We start from the raw sequence: 19320 nt of genomic DNA, 5'->3' as shown, positions 1-19320 counted from the left end.
GAGAACACAGGCACGAATAAAAGTCTCTGCCTTCAGTGAAACTTGTGATGTGGGAGGGGAGACAGTGGATAAAGTTGTTAAGGCTCCAGTGTCCACTGTATGGTGAGGATGAAAAGCACTCCACTCCAGCTCTCAAACAAGGCCAAGTTTTCTTCAGAAAAACCACATTAAAATTCCATTGTGTTTCTGAATTAGAAGCACATGAAATAATTACCCTTTTAGTATTTACCAGTTGTATCAGCATAAACTGATTTGGTGAACTTGTTGAAAAAGAGAGCCAACAACCCTTTAGAAATGGTTTGTTTTCATGGGGGAAAAGAAGAGAGGGAACAGATGGGAAAGGGGTGGACCCCTTTGTTTTCACAAGATGGGGGAGTTTCTTGAGGATGGGGAGTGGTAGCTTGAGGCATCAGGCGCATGGTTTTAGTGCCCAGTGACCAGGGGACAGTGCTAAAAGAGAGGAGGGAAAGAGTGACTATAATAGACACAAAGTCTGTCTACTGCAGAGCTTTGCCCATTCCTGGACGGGTATGAACTGCTTATATGAGCAGAGACATACAATGCAAATGTTTACATTGGGGAGGCTGTGAAGGGTAGTAGTTAAGGTCCAGGGTTTGGGAGTCAGACAGCCCACCCCCTGTGTGACTTTGGGGATGTTACTTAACCTCTCTGTGCCTCACTTTTCCCATAAGTAAAAAAAAAGGATTCATTAATAGGATTTCATGAGAATATACATATAGAATTTAGAACATGCCTGGCACATGGCATGTACCCAATAAATGCTAGGTGGTATTTTTGGCATTATTATATCAGTCATAGTTATTAGCTATGGTGCTCCCCTAATTTGTTCCTGAAGTTTCACAAGACGGTTGACTATATCAAGCAATCCTGATAGAACGTAGTCAAATTCAAATGGTTTTCTCCTAAGATGGCAAAACTGGGGCAAAGAGATGAAAAGGACTTGCCCATGGGCTCAGAGTTTGCTTCTAAAGTGGCGAGGGAGGCCGCTTAAGGCAGTGCTGATGGATTTCCCCAAAGACGAGGGCTTAGTACACTCACAGGCTGGAACTAGAATGCAGGCTGCACGACTTAATTCACCGTGTCGTCTCGGGAAATCAGTTAATTTCTCTGAGCCCTCGGTGTGCACCTATCACATAGGGATAAAAACACACGCCTAAGGGTTGTTAAAGCTCAAGTACCACGATGCACGAAAAGTGCACGCGGTCTGGGTTCAATAAAAATCGGTCTATTACTATTATTATTATTATTATTATTATTATTACTATTATTTCTAAAGCAGAGCCCATGCGGCGGCAGGCAGCGCGCCTGCCTGGGATGCCGTGGCGTGTTTGGCTCACCATCGTGCCCCAGCGCCTAGCGCAGCGCATGGCACACAGTGGACACTCAGGAAATGTCTGTGGAATGAGTGCACCTCGTGCGAGGAAGGACTTGCCCTCTTTCCAAAAGACCAGCGCGAAGCAGCGTGTAGCCGAGAGCTCGGGCACTTCTCGGTGGGGGGCGGAAACCCACGTGCTCCCCTACGCGGGTGGGAGCCGCGCGAGGGCGCCCCGCCGGGAGGCGCTCCTCTGTGCAAAAGGCTGTCTCGCGAGCCCTGTTTTCCTCGTTCGCGGTTTATTTATTGAAGCGTTCAAGCTCCCGGGAGTAAGGGGCTGCCTGCAGCAGGGTCAGGACCGCGGGCGCGCTCTGTATTGACTTTCCGCCTCCCCAACCCAGCGCGGGCAAGCCACCGCGGGCTCCTCGATCTGCGCTCGGGAAGGAGAGCCCGTGCTCTTTACCTCCCGCGGGGCACGGGAGGCAGGGCACGCGCAGTTCAGCTCGGCAAGTGCTCTCGAGCCACTCGCCTGCGTGGCCCCGCTGGCGTGGGCCGTCGCTTCCAGACTTAGCTTCCTGCGTAAACCGAGCACATTAAATAAAGGCAACCTCGCGCCTTTAATCCTTGACCACAAACACTGGCGCTGTTGTGCCCCGGATTTCTGAAATTCTTGGCTCTGGACTCCAGGCGGGAGGAGGAGGGAGGGTACCAGCTCGTAAAAACTTCCCAAAGCAGAAATCCGAGCTGCTCCCCAGCCCCGGCTCCCAGCAATACCTGGGTTTAAGGGAAAGGGGGCAGCTGCAGGAGGAGGATCCCCAAAGGTTAGGGGTGCCCCCCAGGGGCGGCTGTTTTGGGTGGCGTGTTCCAAGCCCAGGCAGCTGCAAACCGAGAGCGGAGTTCGCAGCCGGGACGCCCCGCAGGACGCCCCTCCCCGCCCTCGTCTATTTAGAGCCTAGCCTAGAGCCCGAGGGATTCTGGGACTTGTAGTCCATCCCGCAGCCCGAGGCGCCGCCGTGACCTCCGCCTCGGACTACATTGCCCAGGGAGCTTGCCGGCCTATATAAGCCGCCGGGAGCCGCTTCAAAGTGCAGTAACCATGTGTGTGTGCTGCTGAAGCGTTCCCTCGGGCTCGCTGGGGCGGGAGGAGAGGAGGAGGAGGTGGTGGAGAAGGCAGAGGGTGGGGAGAGAAAGCCACGCCAAAAGGAGGTGTGGGTGTTCGCTTCCATCCTAACGGAACGAGCTCCTTCTTCGCGAGCATGGAATTACCCGGCGGCTGCTGACCCCTCTCCTCGCTCTGCTCCCTCAAACCTGCGTGGCTCCCCGGGCTCCAAGGTAGCGACGGGGACCGGGCTGGGAGCGCGGGGAGTTGGCGCCGTCCCCCCGGACGCACAACTTTCTGCCCCGCGCTCTGGGAGTTCTTGGTGGATTTGCAAGCACTTGCGTGCATTGGGGGGTTCTTCTTCTGCGAGCGTTGTTTTTTTTTTTTTTTGGGGGGGGGAGGTTCCTTTGAGGTAAAGAAAACGTTCTGGAGCCCAGGGACTGGCTTTGAGGGCGACCCAGGCGGGACTGGAATGGCAGTCCCCCAAGTTGGAAACTGTTGCAGCAACTGCAGGAAATAGGGTTTGTGTGTGTGTTGGGGGGGGGTGTGGGGGTGTCATCTGTGAGTCCGCTCGAGGAAACCATCTTTCTCTAAAGGCAGCCCTCCCTCGAGCAGCACGGTTGGAGAGGCATGCCGGTGTGGGGGCCCGAGTGGGGAGGGTTTGAGAAAAACGGAAGAACGCGGGGGAGCGCTAGGAAGGGAGTGTGGACGCGGCTCGGGCCCAGGCAGGGCGCGGGCTCCGGATGCCCGGCCTCGGCTGCGCGAAGCGAGTGCCTGGGCTCGGCCGGCACTTCCCTGGGTCCGGCCCGGGGCGCGTCCCAAGCCCGTGCGCGCCCAGCCTCGCTCGTCAGGTCCTTACTGGAAGGAAGTCCTCGAAGTTACCTGTGCTCTTCGCCCACGTGACCCCGCCCACCTGCCCGTCAGCTGCGGCTTGGGGTGGGGGTGGGGGGTCCTCTCCGGGAAGCGGGTTAAAGAAGGTGGAAGCCTCAAATGTGGAGCGTTTGTCAGGGACCTACCTCGGGGTCTCACACGCAGTCTTGCTTTCTGAATCCCTAGGAGCTGACCGCCGAGGAGCAGGATTCGCACACCTGGCTGAGCGAGTTTTGGCATCAGGCCCCTGACGACTGTCAGGTGAGTGTGGAAGCCCGAGCACTGCATTCAATGCGTTTTTGTCCCGAGCCTGTTTTGAATCCCCTCTAATGAGCCACGGAGATGGGGAGTAGGAACGGAAAGGACACTCTGGCTCTGTCTGCATAAGCTGTCACTGCCTCTGGTGGGGACTTGCAGAGCAGGAGATACCCAGGGGTCAGTCCTGCCCAGCTCTTTGGCTGCGGCTGGGAATGGCAGCTACCTCAAGGTTTAGGAGAGCAGGGGAAAAGCCATGTTAAGGAGCAGAGGGGTGCCCGTTGGTGGAAATGGAACTTGCCAGGCAGTGTGCTGATGATTTAAATTCTGAGGGAGGCAGTGCGGCTCATCTGCCAAGATACGAAAGCAAAAATCAACCGCTTCTCTCTTTCAAAAATAGTCACTTTGTTTTTTCTTACTGTGAATGTGTGTTTAATCAGAGTAGGTTGGACTGCAAGAAATGAAAGTGGTTGCTGGCAAATTGTAAGAATTAGAGCTTTAAAAAGGGAAGTTAGTTCTCGAACCATAAGACAGCGTCCAGCCCTTGACTTGAAGCCATCTGAGTGTCGAGGGATCTGACAGATTCCTGTTGTCAGGTGCCTGTCTTGGGATATGAGGCAAGGGTAGCATTTCTGCAAACACAAGTAGCTCCCATTTGTGTTTCCCTCCAACATGGCCAGAATGCACTTCGAGAAAGGGAGTTTGAATGGGTCCATGTACATTCCCATTGCTGCAGATTCGGCCCTCGAGTTTTTTCTTCTGAAATGGAACAGGGTGAAAAACAGGGTAATAGGGTTGGGGGTGGAAAGGAGGGCTGGCTTTTAGTAACTTCTATAGCGTTCTAAATATTTAGCTGTTCCCTGGGCTACAATCTTTGGGCTTTTCTAATTAGGAAAGAAAAGCCAGACACTTCATTATGGTAGTAGAGTGCTTTTGTTTCCTGTTGATAAGATCCTCTGGAGTGTGGGGAGATTGGAAGGCATTTGGATGTGTGAGGTCCAGTTCCTTCTTGGAGTTCTGGTGACTCATATGGCTACGTGGGCACTCAAAAGTCCAAGGACTGGGTTTAGTCCCCCTTTTTTGAGTAAGCTAACAGACCAGGAGAAACTGGTCCACAGACTCTTCTCTAACTGGTCGCTAAAAGTAATAATAGTGACACTTTAAGTACTTGTAAGTCAGGTTCCCAGCCATCTATCACAGACGCCCTGGGGGTCAGGCTCAGGTGAGGAGACTGAGGTGCAGAGTGAAATCACTGGCCTCGTAGCTCGTACGCAATGAAAGCCGCAGGCTGGGGGGCTCTACTGGGCCCACAAATGCACCTAAGTTGGGTGGGGGTGGTGAGGGAGAAGCTAGGAAAAATAAGCACATTGCTATTGATGAAATAACTCTTTGCTTATGTCCCACCAATGATGAATGAGCATTACTTACCTTGATGTAAGCAGCAAACAATGTAGCCACAGGTGTGGGGATAACAGTGTGGATATTTAAGAAGGTGTTTGTTGTTCTGAGTTTGTTTTGGAAAGCTGTGTGCCGAAAGCGTGAATGAGAGTAAAAGAAACCAAACCAAATCACGAGGAACGTTGTCTGAGTCCAGCTTCAGGTTCTTCTCATACTTGAAATCCATCTTGATAATTTAAGTCAAGTCTTCTAAGCAGGTTAAAGGAATCAGGCCTCCCGCCACCTCGATAATTTGAAAGTTTAAATCGCAGTGAGTCTGAACTGTGAAATGTTGACATGTTTTCACATACCCTTCAGTGTGTGTTCTGGCCGGTTGTACAGAGCACTTTTTCATTTTGTGTGTGTGTGTGTGTGTATGTATGTGTATGTGTAAAGTACAACCCGCTCTTTGACTAAATTCAAATCAGAACAGAATATCCTGTCAAGATTTCCGTCTTATCAGGCAGGGAAAGTTCATCATGCTCTCACTGGATCACACCTGACCTTTGAGCCCCGTGGAAGTTGTTGGGGTTGACCAGGTGTTACTGTGCCAACAACGTGCTGCCTCTGGGGGAATTGGCATCTTTTCTGTAGGAACGAGAGACAGAATGGGAGCTTAGAGGAGAAGAAATAGAGGAACCCAACAAGACACATCTGTTGCCTTTTCCTCAAAATATTTTCAACTCAGGAAGGACCAGGGTATTAAAGAGAGAGAGGAAAGAAACTGCTAACCCAATGGTGTATAACCAACTGACTTCCAGAGAAAAACATCACATGGCTGTTTTGCTCATTTATCATGATCTCATGGAAATTCTCATTTCTTTACAAGCAGCTCTTAAAAAACAAACCAACGTGAAACAACAAACACCAAATCTGAACAACAAAAAAGATAAATAAAAGTAGGTCTGGAGTTAGGTTTCTAGGTCAAGCTGTCCATGGATCCGTCTAATTAAGGAGTCCACACAAGGCCAGTGTCCTGTCTTGTTTGCTGTTGGTTTGATCTTTTAAAATAAAACACATTGCATTCGCAGGCCCTTTATTCCCTGGAACCGCATCCAATTGTTTAGTTCACTTGTGCTGTTTGAAGTTTTTGCATGGCTCTTTTGATGAGGTTAATTAAGGCTTGAAGCCAGTGACATGATGGACAGGATCTTTATGATTTCTGCCAGTTGTCATCGTGTCTGTGGTTCTGAGGTTATTGCTCATGAGCTGGAAGGACGCTAAAGCCATCATCTGCGCTACATCTCATTGAACTATGTCAGCTGGACGTAGTTTAAGGCATCTCGTGTGATAAATCTATTCAAGGAGCCAGAGTTGTTTTGGTCCAAGGGTTTCTTCCTTCCCTGAGCATCCACTTTGGGCCAAGGTGCGTTCCAGGTGCTGGGATCCGGCAGTGCAAGTCCTGTGCCCAAGGCAAGGGGCTCAGCTCCTAGTTGGGAGGAGGCAGCCCGTGCACATAGGCAGGTATTGTAGTAAGACAGGTCGTAAGTGCTATGGAGAAACCCCAGCGGCATGAGGGGAACAGGAGATAAGTGTTGAGGGAGAAATTGGGACCCTCCTGCTGTAAAATAGTGTCACTGCTGTGAGAACAGTGTGGAGGTTCCCCACAAAAATGAAACGTAGAATTCCCAGATGATCCAGCAATTCCAATGTGGGTGTGCATCCCAAAGAACTGAAGGCAGGGACTCAGTCAGATATTGGTACACTCACGGTCATCGCAGCGTGATTGACAGCAGGTGAAAGACGGGAATTAGCCAGGTGTCCACTGCCATGATGATAAAGCGTATAAACATACAGTGGCATGTCACTCGGCCTTACAAAGTAATAAGGTTCTGACACGTGCTAGGACATGAATGAAGCCTGAGGGCATCACGCTAAGCGAAAGAAGCCAGACACAAGGGGACAAGTAGCGCATGATTCCTTTTATAAGAGGACCCAGAGCGGTCACATCCATAGGCAGAAGAGAAGAGTGGTTGTTGGGGTGAGGGGGGGTGAAATGGGGAGTTTGTTTAATGGGGACAGAGTTTTATTTCGGGAAGATGAAAAACCTCTGGAAATGGATGGTGGTGATGGTTGCACAACAGTGTGAAGGTACTTAATTCCACTGAACTGTACACTTAAAATGGTTATAATGGTAAATTTTATGTTATATATGTATATTTTACCACCAAAAAAAGAAAAAACAATGACAAGAAGAAAACAGGGTAAAGGGGATAAAGGAGCATGGGGTGGGGGTGGGGTGACCAGGGAAGGGCCCTTTAATGTGCCCAGGGGGGTGAGGGGCTTGACTGAGTAGATATGTGGGGGACAGGGTGTCCCAAAGGGCTAGGGCAGCAAGTGCAAAGGCGCTGAGATGGGAGCAGGAGTGACCCGTTGGGGCGGGCGAGGAGGCCAGGGGGCTGCAGCTGAGGGAGAGGGAGTCAAGGTCAGGTCCTGCAGGTTTGTGCAGGTTGGCAACGATGTATTTCCCCAAGGAGTTCTCAGTTCGCACAGAATTCTCACTGTGCTCAGCCTCACGGGACAGTGTCGTCCTCTCTGAAGAGACCGGTGAGGACGTCACGATCACATATCAGATTGGAACTTGATGGGGGCTGACACCCAGATTTCTAGACTGTCTGGTTAAACACGTGGCTTCCCTGGGATCATAATTCACTTCAGTCGGAAAGCGAGCCTCTGGTAAACAGGTGAAGCTACGGTTGGTTCGGACAACAAATTCTAAGAACCTCATGTTATTCGTGTGGGTTTATCCTCGAAACCCACCTTCTGACTCTGCCGTCTGTCCAGGCTTATTTCAAGGACTCACACGAGAGGGATTCAAGCTCTGCTGTCGAGCGGCACCTTCGGGAAACAGGAAGTTCAGGATTAGGGATACTTCCCAATAACTGAAGTGGGCCTTTCGTGTGTACAGCTTATAAGGAACATGCGTTTTGTTACTTATTGCACAAGATGTGCATATTTAATTGTAGTAAAACATTAGGAAACGAAGGTAAGCAGCAAAATCGGTCACCCTCAACCCCACCATCCAAGATTAGGGTTTCAGACCAGCCCCCACCCCATGCGTACATATATTGAAAGGATGTGTGGATTTATATTGCATAGAAAGGGACTCATGCAGTACCTCCTGTTTGGTACCTTGCCGTCTGCACTCCGTATCTCGAACACTTTTTCACGTTAAGTAGACATGTGCGTCTTCATTTTTCCAAAGGTGGCTGTACGTTTGAAGGGGTTTCATTTGAGGGGTGACATGTATGGAATCACTAGGGTAAAAAGAAGTGTTGTCATTGCGGTTCCAGCGCCATCACAGAGTCCTGGTTTTCTCATTCAGTTTATACTGGTTTTTAATATTTTTGTTTTTAAGAGAACTAAATAGAAGCACTACTCAGAGGTTAGCTATTTTATGACAGGGGTAAAGCCTACTAATCATTTAAATATAAAATTTCTCATTTGTTCTTCTAAGTAACTTAATCCCGTGAGATAGTGAGGGCCAGGCACTCTTTTCTGTTTGCACTTACAAGGGAATCTGGACCGCGGAATAGCAGAGATGTTAGTGTCGTGGGCCCCTCTTGACTTCTGACCACTCACGGTGGTGGCAGTTCTTGGCTCCTCTGTATTCTCAGACGCGCTCCTCATCTTGGATGAGGGACTCAGATTCCAGACAGACTAGTTCATCTGTATTGTACTCAGTATCCCTAGTGTTGGGATTGTTTTAAAAAACATAATCACGAGGCTATGGTCCATCTCAACAAAAAGCAAAACATTTTTTAATCAAGTGTGTTCTCACTTTCTTGATACATACGTGTATACGTATATATGTATTTAAGTACATGTCATACCTGCATCTTTAACATTTTGAATTAGGATTCAAATAAGGTTGACATATTACACATGTTTGATATGTCTTTATTATTTTCTATTACGCTTCTTTTTTTCCATGCTTTTTTTTGGGGGGGTCATTGAAGAAACTGGGCGATGTATTTTCCCACAGTTGGATTTGGCTAACTGCATCAGGGGGGTGTAGTTGAACTTGTCCCTTTGTCCCCTATATGTACCATACTTTGGCAGTTGGATGTACAGGCTAGAAGCTTGATCAGAGTCTGGTTCTTGTTTGTTTTCCCAAGTCTATTTTGTGAACTTCACTCAGGGGAGGGTATGACATGATGTGTCTGGATATGTCTTCTTGTGACGCTAGTAACCACTGGTGCTCCTTCCTGCAATCTGTTGGTTTACTTGTAGCTGCAGAAGTCCTCACTCTATTTTTCCTCCTTCATTTATCAGCTGGGATATTTTATAAACAGAAATTTTCTCCACTTAGTTTTTGGTTCCCTGGGAGGTAGTTCATATGAGAAAGACAGGATCAGTACTTGAATCTTTCTTTGTATTTTACTAGTTTCAAAAATAAGGAAACTAGTAAAAATAAGGAATCATGCTTGATTCTCTAGCATGATCCCTGGTAATCGTTCTTAACTGGGGGATATTGGGTAATATCTGGGGACATTTTTGGTTGTCACATATGGAGCGAGGGGCTAATGACATTCAATGGGCACAGGCCAGGGCGGCTGCGGAGCTGCCTACAGTTCATTGCATGGCGTCCACCACACGTGATTATCCCAGATATCACCGGTGCCACTGTTGAGAAACCCGATCCCGAAATGACCAATGTGTATGTTTTTTGTTGGTATTGTTTTGAACTCATAGATTTAAACGTTTTATATGTTTCACTTTGTGTACTCACCTTATTGATGTTCAAATTGTCCATCTTTGCTCAGCGAGGGGGAGAGAGAGAGAGAGAGAGAGAGAGAGAGAGAAACTATGCAAGTTGGTTCAGAAGACACGACCCCAGTTGTCTGCGGTAGCTTTCTTGCTTTCAGTGTGACAGGGGGTTCCAGGCTCATCTATATTTCTTGTCCCAGACCTGGAATCAGCTTTTGCTCCAAGGAACCCTAGTTCTTTTGCGTAGGAAATGGTATGTAGAGACCTCCGCTCAGGGCCAGGCAGGTATTCTTGTCATTCTCATACAGGTAAGAAAACAGAAATTAAAGTGACAAAAACTTAAAACCTGACATTTAAATTTTTATTTTTCGATTACAGTTGACATAGAATATTATATTAGTTTCTAGTGTACAACATAGTGATTAGACATTTATATAACTTATGAAGTGATCACCCCGATAAATCTAGTACCCATCTGACGCCATACGTAGCTGTTACAATATTGACCATATTCGTTATGCTTACTTTACATTCCTGTGACTACTTTGTTACAACCAATCTGTACTTCTTAATGCCTTCCCCTTTTTCACCTGGCCCCCCCAGACACCTTCCCATTTGCCAACTATCAAGATGTTCTCTGTATCTACCTATGAGTTTCTGTTTTGTTCATTTATTTTGTTCTTTAGGTTCCACATATAAGTGAAATCGCATGGCATTTGTCTTTGTCTGACTTACTCCACGCAACACAAGACTCTCTAGGTCCATCCATATTGTTGCAGATGGCAAGATTTTATTATTTTTTTATGGCCAAATAGTACTCCATTATATATATGTACCACCTCCTTTTTATCCATTCATCCATTGACGGACACCCAGGCGGCCTCCAAATCCTGGCCGTTGTAAACTGCTGCAGGGAACATATGGATGCGTGTGTCCTTTCGAAGTAGCGTTTTGGGTTTCTTGGGATAAATACCCAGAGTTGGGATTACTAGGTCCTTCTTTGTCTCTTATTATAGCCTTTATTTTAAAGACTCTTTTGTCTGATACAGATATTGCTAACCCAGCTTTATTTTTTGTTTCCATTTCCATGAAATATCTTTTACCTTCCCTTTACTTTCAGTCTGTGTTCTTTCCATCTGAAGTGAATCTCTTGTAGGCAGTGTATATATGTAAGGGTCTTGTTTTCTTACCCATTCAGTCACCCCATGTCTTTTCATTGGAGCATTTAATCCATTTACATTGAAAGGGATTGTTGATAGACAGGTAGCTTTTGCCATTTTATTATTCATAATTTTCATCTTTTACTATTTTTTTTATTCTTTTCCCATCTTAAAGGCGTGCCTCTAAGATTTTTTGTAATACTGGTTTGGTGGTGATGAACTCCATTAGTTTTTTCTTGTCTGAGCAGCTATTTATAATTTATTTGATTCAAAACCATAGCTGTGCTGGGTAGAGTAATCCTGGTTGTAGGTCCTTACTTCTCATCACTGTGAATATTTCCTGTCAATCCCTTCTGGCCTGCAAAGTTTCTGTTGAGAAATCAGCTGGCAGTCTTATGGGAGCTCCCTTGTAGGTAACTAACTGCCTTTCTCTTGCTGCTTTAAGGTTCTCTCTTTGTCTTTAACCTTTGGCATTTTAATTATGATGTGTCTTTGTCATTAACCTTTGGCATTTTAATTATGATGTGTCTTGGTGCAGGCCTCATTGGGTTCATCTTGTTTGGGACTCGCTGCACTTCCTGGATTTGCATGTCTATTTCCTTCACCAGGTTGGGGAAGTTTTTCATAATTATTTCTTCAAAAAGGTTCTCAATCCCTTGCTCTCTCTCTCCTCCTGGTGCCCCTATGATGCGAATGTTGGTACCCTTGAAGTTGTCCCAGAGGGCCCTCAAACTAGCCTCATTTTTTTGGATTCTTTTTTCTTTTTGCTCTGATTGGGTGTTTTCTGCTACCTTCTAAATCACTGATTAGATCCTCTGCTTCATTTAATCTGTTGATTCCCTGTAGTGTATTCTTCATTTCAGTTACCATATTCTTTATTTCTGACTGGTTCTTTGTTTTGTTTTCTATCTCCATTTTTATGTGTCCTATCTCTCTGTTGAAGTTCTCCCTGAGATCCCTGAGCATGCTTATAACCAGTGTTTGGAACTCTGCATCTGGTAGATTGCTTGTCTCCATTTTGTTTAGTTCTTTTTCTGGAGCTTTGTTCTGTTCTTTCATTTGGGACACATTTCTTTGTCTCCCCATTTTGGCTGCCTCCCTAAAACCTGAAAATGAAAGCTTTTCCCAAATCCAACTGACATCCTTGCCTTTTTAAAAGGAATTCTGGACGTTGCACTTTTCAATTTGGTCTCAGTGTTAGCCAAGCATGCTGGAGCTAAGTAAGACACAGCACTCCCCATATCACCAAGAGGGTTACTCTTGCTCTAAATCAGACTTTTCAGTCTTCGTGGCAACGCATTAAAGGTGGTGACATCAGTTTAGTGGGTCTTGGTCAGTGACTTTTTAATGAAGTAGAGAATAGAAAATAACGAAGTATATTGCCCAGATACTTAAAAAGAACTGTGTACATTGTAGTAATTTCTCTCATTCATTCTCTCTCTCACACACACAGTGAACATTGGGCGGTCAGTTCAATGCATTTCTTACTGTGGGTTGCAGCCCAAAGTTGGTATGTTGCTGCATCTTCATTCTGCATCTTGCTGCGCCATCTGTGGTCACCAGACCAGAATCACTGGCTTCAGCTGGGACCCTGAGAGCAACGCAGACTCTCAGGCCTCACCCCAAGCCCACTGAATCAGAACCTGCATTTCAGTAAGATCCCCGGGGATTCATCCGCGTGTGAAAGTATGAGAAGCCCTGTACTGGAGGCTGCTTGCCCATGGGCCATTTCAGTACTTGTCTTATTTTTATGATTACTTGCTTTTTTACTGGCTGGTTCTCACCTGTTGAAACTGAGCTTTGTACTTTCCCCCAGCAGTGCTCTCCTTTCCAGTGAAGTGAAAAAGTTGGTGAAATCGCCAACCCGAGATGCAAAGAGACGGTCTGGCAAGATTTCTTTGACGTTCTTACATTTGGGGATAGTTTTCCTGGCTGTTCGGAGAGAGGTAGAACGAGATGAAAAGCTACATGTGAAATCCACTTAGGGTTGAAAGGACACAGAAATAAACAAAACTGCATTGGAACCTGCTGTCGTCAGATGCTTTGGGAACTTAGGTTTTCTAGTGTTTTATGACCCTGAACTCCTGGCCTGCTGTGTACATTGGTCCTCATCAGAAAATGATGAGTGTACGAAAAAATATCACGAGTCTCCAAGTTCCTCGGTGTTCTTGCATTTCAGGAGGCACTTGATCTGGGAAGTGATTTTGTTTTGCAAAAACAGCTTAAAACATCTCCGTGCCCAGGTTTCTGAGCAGAAAAAGCTGATCCAACCCCTAGGCTTAGGGACATTCACTGGTGTGCCTTGGCGTGTGCGCACGTTCTGCCTCTCTGCCTGTGGACGGGTTGTCCTTTGTGCTGGCCGTGCCCTGCCCCACCCTCTACGTCCACCTTGCCAGATCCTTCTATTCCAGCCCAAACGCTTGCTCTCCTGCAAAGCCTTTCCTGATACCTGAAAATCTTTGTCATCTAGAACTCCAGGGCACTTTGTATCTGTTTTCCAAATGGCCCTTTTGGATTTTTAACCCACAAGAGTATCTGACACAGGGTAAGAGCTCACAAAATACTTGCTGAATGAAGTTATCTCCATGTTTTACCTGCCTTTGAAGGCTGCAGGCTGCTTCTCAGACAAAGCTAATTTTTTGTACCCTCTCCTGATTAAATAGTGCTTGAATTGGCATATTGCTTTAAAAAGCCCCTTTTGTGATGGAGAGCAAAGTGGGGGCAATATAAAAATACATGAAACAGTTCCTTTTGGTAGCTTTATAGACGTGGCTGGAGGGTACTTTGCTTGGGCAATTGTTGAGTGTTAATGAAAGGCAGTGGAGGTAAGGATTAGGCTGTGAAACAAAGTTGCTCTCAGGCTGTAAGTGTATCGCCCTGCCTGACCGCGAATGGGGCTCCTGAGGACCCCTGTCGCCTGCCTCTTGAGCGCAGGCAAAATATGTGACATCTGTGTGTCTGTTTCCTCTTCTGTAGAATAGATGTGAAAATACCTGCTTTGGGTCATTGCTGCCAAGTTGTAGAATAATACATGTTTGCAGAGGTCTTAGACCTCAAAACAAAACAAAAACTGTGTCCTGTTAGAACAGTGGTTTTCAACCCGTAGGGTGATTTTGATCTTCAGGGGGGACATTTGGCAATGTCTGGGACGTTTCTGTAGTCACAACTGAGGAGGACGGGAATGCTGGCATCCAGTAGGTAGAGAGCAGGGGTGCTGCCAAACACCCCCCCTCCACACACAAGATGCGTCCCCACAACAAAGAATTGTCTGCGCCACCATGTCATTAGCCCTGAGGTTGAGAAACTGTCTTTGAGTGATTTCCCCAGACTGAGGGAGACTTTTCTCTCTCTCTGAGGATATTACCCTAACTTGATTTGCTGGGGTTTCTCTGTTTTATTTTGTTTAGTTTTTCTGTGGTTCAGGCTGTAGGCAGAGGGGAGTCTCCTCAAGCTGGCGCTGACTTTTAACTTTTTAATAAAATAAACACCCCCCCCCCCGCCCCCGACCCCTAAGCACTGGCCTTGGTTTCTGGAGCCCTTTGGCCGCCCATTGGCTGTGTGAGCTCCAAGAAATCGCTCAGTTTATTTTGTTGTTGTTGTTTGCTTTCCTGCCAGTAAAATGAGGAAGTTTGGCTAGGTGAGCGCTACCTACCCAAAGTCAAGTTTCCCGACTGGCAGCTCTGAGCTCTGGGTTGGTGTCCCTTACGCTGACCTCGGCAGTGCTGACATCGCTTCTGGGGAAGAACTGTGTAGAATATGTACCTGCTTCAAGAAAAAGTCATTCACTGTTTGTGAAAAGGCCAGTGTGTGTGTGTGTGTGTGTGTCTAAGTGTCCAAGGAGCAACAGTTGAGCTGGAGACCCCCCCTGCACACTGACACTGCCCTTTCCGAGCTTGTCCCAGAGGGAGGGCCCTGCTTCAAGTTGCGGCTTTTGTGTCGGTGACTTCCTTTGGGACTGGCTGAAAACGAAAGCAGAATGTGTGACTTTCTAGGCTCTGAGAGAAGTGCTTTTCGCAGTGGAATAAATTACCTCTTGATGGGGACACGCTGCGTTTCTGAGGACAATCTGATTAGCCACTAAGGGGACAAGAAGGCTAATGAGTATGGGGGGGGGGGCGACTGGCCAGAGGTCCAGCTCAAAAGTGTGCTGCTCATCCTGGTTTCACAATAAGGATGGCATCATCAAGAGTCTGTGCTCAGAGGCAGTTCCTGAATTAGCTGTGAACATCCCCAGTGACAGAAACCCTTGTAAAGAGAACCTGTTTCCTTCTCTTGGAGAGGGAAGCGAGAATGCGGTGGGCTCGCACCTTTATTTGCAGCCATGCCCCCTCACGTGCACCTGGGCCAGGGCATTTTAAGGAGCCCTGGGCTCCGTGCGGGGAGTGTCCGTGGCCTCCAGCCAGCAGGTCGCTCACATGCCAGCAACTCTTCCTTTTTCTGGGCGTGCTCTTCTTTTCCCTCTGACAGCCCTTGTGGTTTACCCCGCTCTGCCCACTGGGGGCTTCTTGACCTAACAGTTAATGGTGAGTGACCATGCCTTTCGTGTGGGTGACAGCTGTGGCTGTGGCCCCGGAGGCCCTGTCTGCGGGACCAGCTGCCTGCGGCCTCTTGGATCTCCACACGCTTTTAAGTTTTGTGCAGAAGCCCTTCTGGTGGCTGCCTCACTTTAAAGGAAGCCTTTTGATTTTATTCTTTGAAAAAATGGTGTTGAAAGCAAGCAGCAATAAAACCAGTGCTAAAAGACTGGCAGAAGACCTTTGTTTTTCAGGAGGTGGAGGCAATGTGGCTATGCCAAGGCAGAGCCGGGGAGGCTGATGGGTTTCCTTCGGCTCCATTTTCTCAGTGGAAGAATGACTTTCCAGGTGCATTGTGCTTTGGGACCAGGTGGCTAAACTTGGTGACTGAAGGTAGACCCTGACGGGGCTACGTCGGTGTGCCAGAGTCACCCCTCCTCCTGGCAGTGCTTTGGGCTCCACTAGCAATGGGGAGAACGCCCTGCTGGAGTCGACATGGACCCGTGCACATAAAGGCATCCCACAGCGTGTCCCTTGCTCCGCACCCTTCCCTGTGGACTTGCCGGCCCACAGGGCTGGTCTCGGAGGACTGTGAGTTCTAAGACAGGGAAAGTGGTTAGAGAGTACAAAGTACAGCCGATTAGAGTAATAACAGCAAACAGGACTGTTTCCTGTGGTTTGCTTCCCATGCACTAAGGAAGCCCGTTATGTTCTTTTTCTCATTTAATCCTCAACACAACCTTCTGAGGTTCCGCTCTCCAGATCTCCAATCTGCAGGTTGGAGACTGAGCCCCAGAAAGAGGAAGTAACTTGGTCAAGGTCACAAACTTCCCATCACACTTAGGATACAAGACAAACTGTCCCCCTGGCTTCTCTCTTCTCTGACCTGTCTTGTTCCTTCCCTTTCCGGTTGGTGTCCAGGCGTGACTGGCAGTTTCCTAAACTTGCCAAGCTCTTCTCTGCCCTTGGGCCTTTGTCCTAGCTGTTTGCTCTGCCTGAGATGCTCTTCCACCTGATTTTTTTTTTTGCATGACTGCCTCTGTCTTGACATTCAGGTCTTTGTTTAAATGTCTCAACTTGTTCTCTCTGACCAACCAAAGTGAAGTTGTCACCCAGTCATGTCACCCAGTTTTGGTTCTCTTCACAGTGTTTACCGCTGTCTGACTCATCTTACCTGTTCGTTTTGCTTCTTTGTTTACTGCCTGTCTGCCCTCACTAGAATGGAGGTGCTGTGAGACCTCGACTGTCTTCTGTAGACCGACATCCCCCCCACCCGGAGTAGGAGCAGCACATAGTAGGTGCTCACTAAACGTGTTGAATAAAAAGGAGGATTTCGGTTTCAAATCAGGGGAAAGCCCTGGCTGTTCCATTGTATGTTTTGCATTTTACTCCTGTTCTATCCAGTGTCTCATATTTATACAGTAGGGATCCTAAGCACAGCCAGCGCACAAGCGAATCTTAAAGAAAATTTATAGCTGCATTTTCCAAGCTCTTGGGTCTCAGAAGCTCTTTACATGCTTACAAATGACTGAGGACTCCAAAGAACTTCTGCTGATGTGAGATATAACAATTTATTGTATCAGAAATTAACAGTGAGAAAATGAAACAGAAAACAAAAAACCATTCACATGTTAACGCAGTTCATACCTTTTATGAACAATAACTACATTTTCTGAAACAGTTCAGTGAGAAGAGTGGCATTGTTTTTGTTTTCTTTTTTCCCTTTTTTTGGCGAATTGCTTTAAGATCTGGCTTGCTAGATGACAGCTGGAGTCGCATGTCACATAGCTGCTTGGACATCAGTCTCTTCTGCCATCACATGTCACATGCTCTGCAAAACTCTGCTGTGCACATGAGAGCCTGAGTGCCCAGGCAGAGTGTGCCCACTACTATGAAAGTGGTTTGACGTGGCAGATCCTCTGAAAGGCTCCCCGGAACCCCAGGGAGGCCCTGAGGGCACCACTGAGAACCACTGACTTGATAGGCTCGCTTGGTCATTTTGAAAGGTAGGGTGGTGGCAGGGGACATCCGAGAGGAGGAGAAGTTGAGGGCGCACGTGGCAGGATGCAGTTGAATATCCCAAGGTCTGGGTGTTGTCTCACAACTTTCTGTTCAGAAGTATACGCATGGGGTGCACGTAAGCTGTTTGTGCAAAACCAAATTGCTTCCCATCGAAAGCGCCTCCTGAATGGCAAGGGGACGCTGCGGTCTGCAGGCTAGTGGTGCTCTTATGTCCTGCGTTTTCTCCCAGCATCCAGAAGGTTGCAGCTCGGGGGCCATGAAAAATCACAGAGCCCAGGTTCCTCGCTCTGAGAAGGAGCTGCAGAGGCGAGTCCCATTGGAGCTGGTACTCTACTGCCCTGACGTGGGTCTCCTGTAGCTTTTCACCTCAGATGAACTTGTGTCCCATGTTAGACATGACAGGGTCTCGAAGCCTCACACTGGTGTCAGAAGCAGCAGGGTAGAAGCTGTTAGAAGGGGATGAGCCCACCTCATGAGCGGTGTAGATGCCTGGCCACTGCACTGTACACGTGAAGCTGACGCTGAATGATACTGAATGTCAACTCTCATTTCCTACATATAGAGTCACGGGAGGTGGAGCACAGCACAGGGAATAGAGTCAATGGAACGGTAACAACTAGATAGGATGTCAGAGGGTAGTGGAGTAGGGAGGGGGGTTATCACTTTTGAGGGGTGTAATGTCTTACATTGTTTTGTACACCTGAAAATAATTTTTAAAAAAGTGGATGACCCCACTTAAACAGACAACCTGAGTGTTGAAGAAAGGCCAAGTGTGACAAAGCCCGGCCTGTTGGGAGTGTTTTGCGTGTCTTTGGTGCCCTATATAAATGGTTCAAGTGAAGGTAGTTGGGTGGGGACACACACGGGAGCTTGCACAGAGGGAAATGAGTGGTGCCCTGGGGGCAGGTGTGGCCAGGGTCCTTCGTTCCTGGCACCAGGGGCTGGAAGAGCCCAATTTAAGGGCAGTGTTGGTGGGGCTGTGGTTTTGGGGTCCATTCACTGGAGAAAGTAAGACTTTGGGTGTCCTCCCAGGTCCTTCCACCCTGAGTGATACTTGGGTAGCTTCTTGGTTAAGGAAAGTGTTCTAATTCAGTCTCATTTCAGGAGTTGCTAACTTTTAAATTCTGCATTGTGTGTAGGCGTAAGTCAAGAATATTTTTTAAATTTTTTTTTAGAAAAATGAATATAATGCAATTAGTTAAGCATGTGCGGGAGAAATAGATGGAAAAAATTATACTAAGTGAGTTTTCTGCCACAGTCAAAGCTTTTAGCCAAAAGAAAGAAAAATCTAAAACCTATCCTGAGCTGCTTAAGATGAAGTGAACATACTTGGTTTCCAGTGAGGCTCCGGCTGCCGTAACACCAGAGGGAAGAGGCTCTAAATGTTGAATTGTGGTGCCTTTGAAGAGGTTGCCACCCCCACCCTCCCAGCAGGGGCCTGGTTTGATGTTAGAAGAAGGGGCAGTGGAGCTGAATTTGGGGGCTGAAAAGCAGTGAGCATCAGCCCCTCACAGGCTTCCAGGGGATTTCACCATTTCTGGGACCTTCTTTATTCGGATGGGTCTCCCGCAGTGCTGGCAAAGTAAGAAGAGCTTTTTACTTACCAAGTAGAAGAATCACAAGTTATGGGCAGAAATGGCTGCAGACTTCGAAGGAAGAAAAGGGAACTATTTCAGTTCCATTTGAAAACAAAAATGAGCGTTGAATAAGGGCCGGATGTTGTGCCTGGCCCGTGTGGACCACCCCTCGCAGTGACCCTGACAGATAGGAAGGGCTGCCCCCCACCCTCCCCGTCACCCTTCCTCCCCTTATTTTAACAGAGGAGGGAGCTGAAATTCTGAGAAGGTATCCTAGGTGCCGAAGAACACACAGCTGGTAATTGATGAAGCTGGAATTTGAACCCAGGGGTTCTGAGTCTGT

General features: G+C 47.6%; 1 protein-coding gene across 7 annotated transcripts in view; it reads left to right on the top strand.

Moving 5' to 3' along the window:
- The first annotated feature begins 2420 nt into the window (after positions 1–2420).
- ITPR1 (inositol 1,4,5-trisphosphate receptor type 1) overlaps positions 2421–19320 on the top strand; it is a 295575-nt gene continuing 278675 nt past the window's right edge. For all 7 annotated transcript variants that reach the window (XM_081071377.1, XM_081071376.1, XM_081071373.1 and 4 more), the window contains exons 1-2: positions 2421–2665; positions 3489–3563. The gene's annotated coding sequence lies outside the window, so the exon portion shown is untranslated. The remainder of the gene's footprint in view (positions 2666–3488; positions 3564–19320) is intronic.

This window comes from Rhinolophus hipposideros (genome assembly GCF_964194185.1).
Source record: "Rhinolophus hipposideros genome assembly, chromosome: 14".
Classification (NCBI taxonomy): Eukaryota; Metazoa; Chordata; class Mammalia; order Chiroptera; family Rhinolophidae; genus Rhinolophus; species Rhinolophus hipposideros.
The sequence above is the reverse complement of the archived record's forward strand: the minus strand, read 5'-3'. Positions and strand labels throughout refer to the sequence as shown.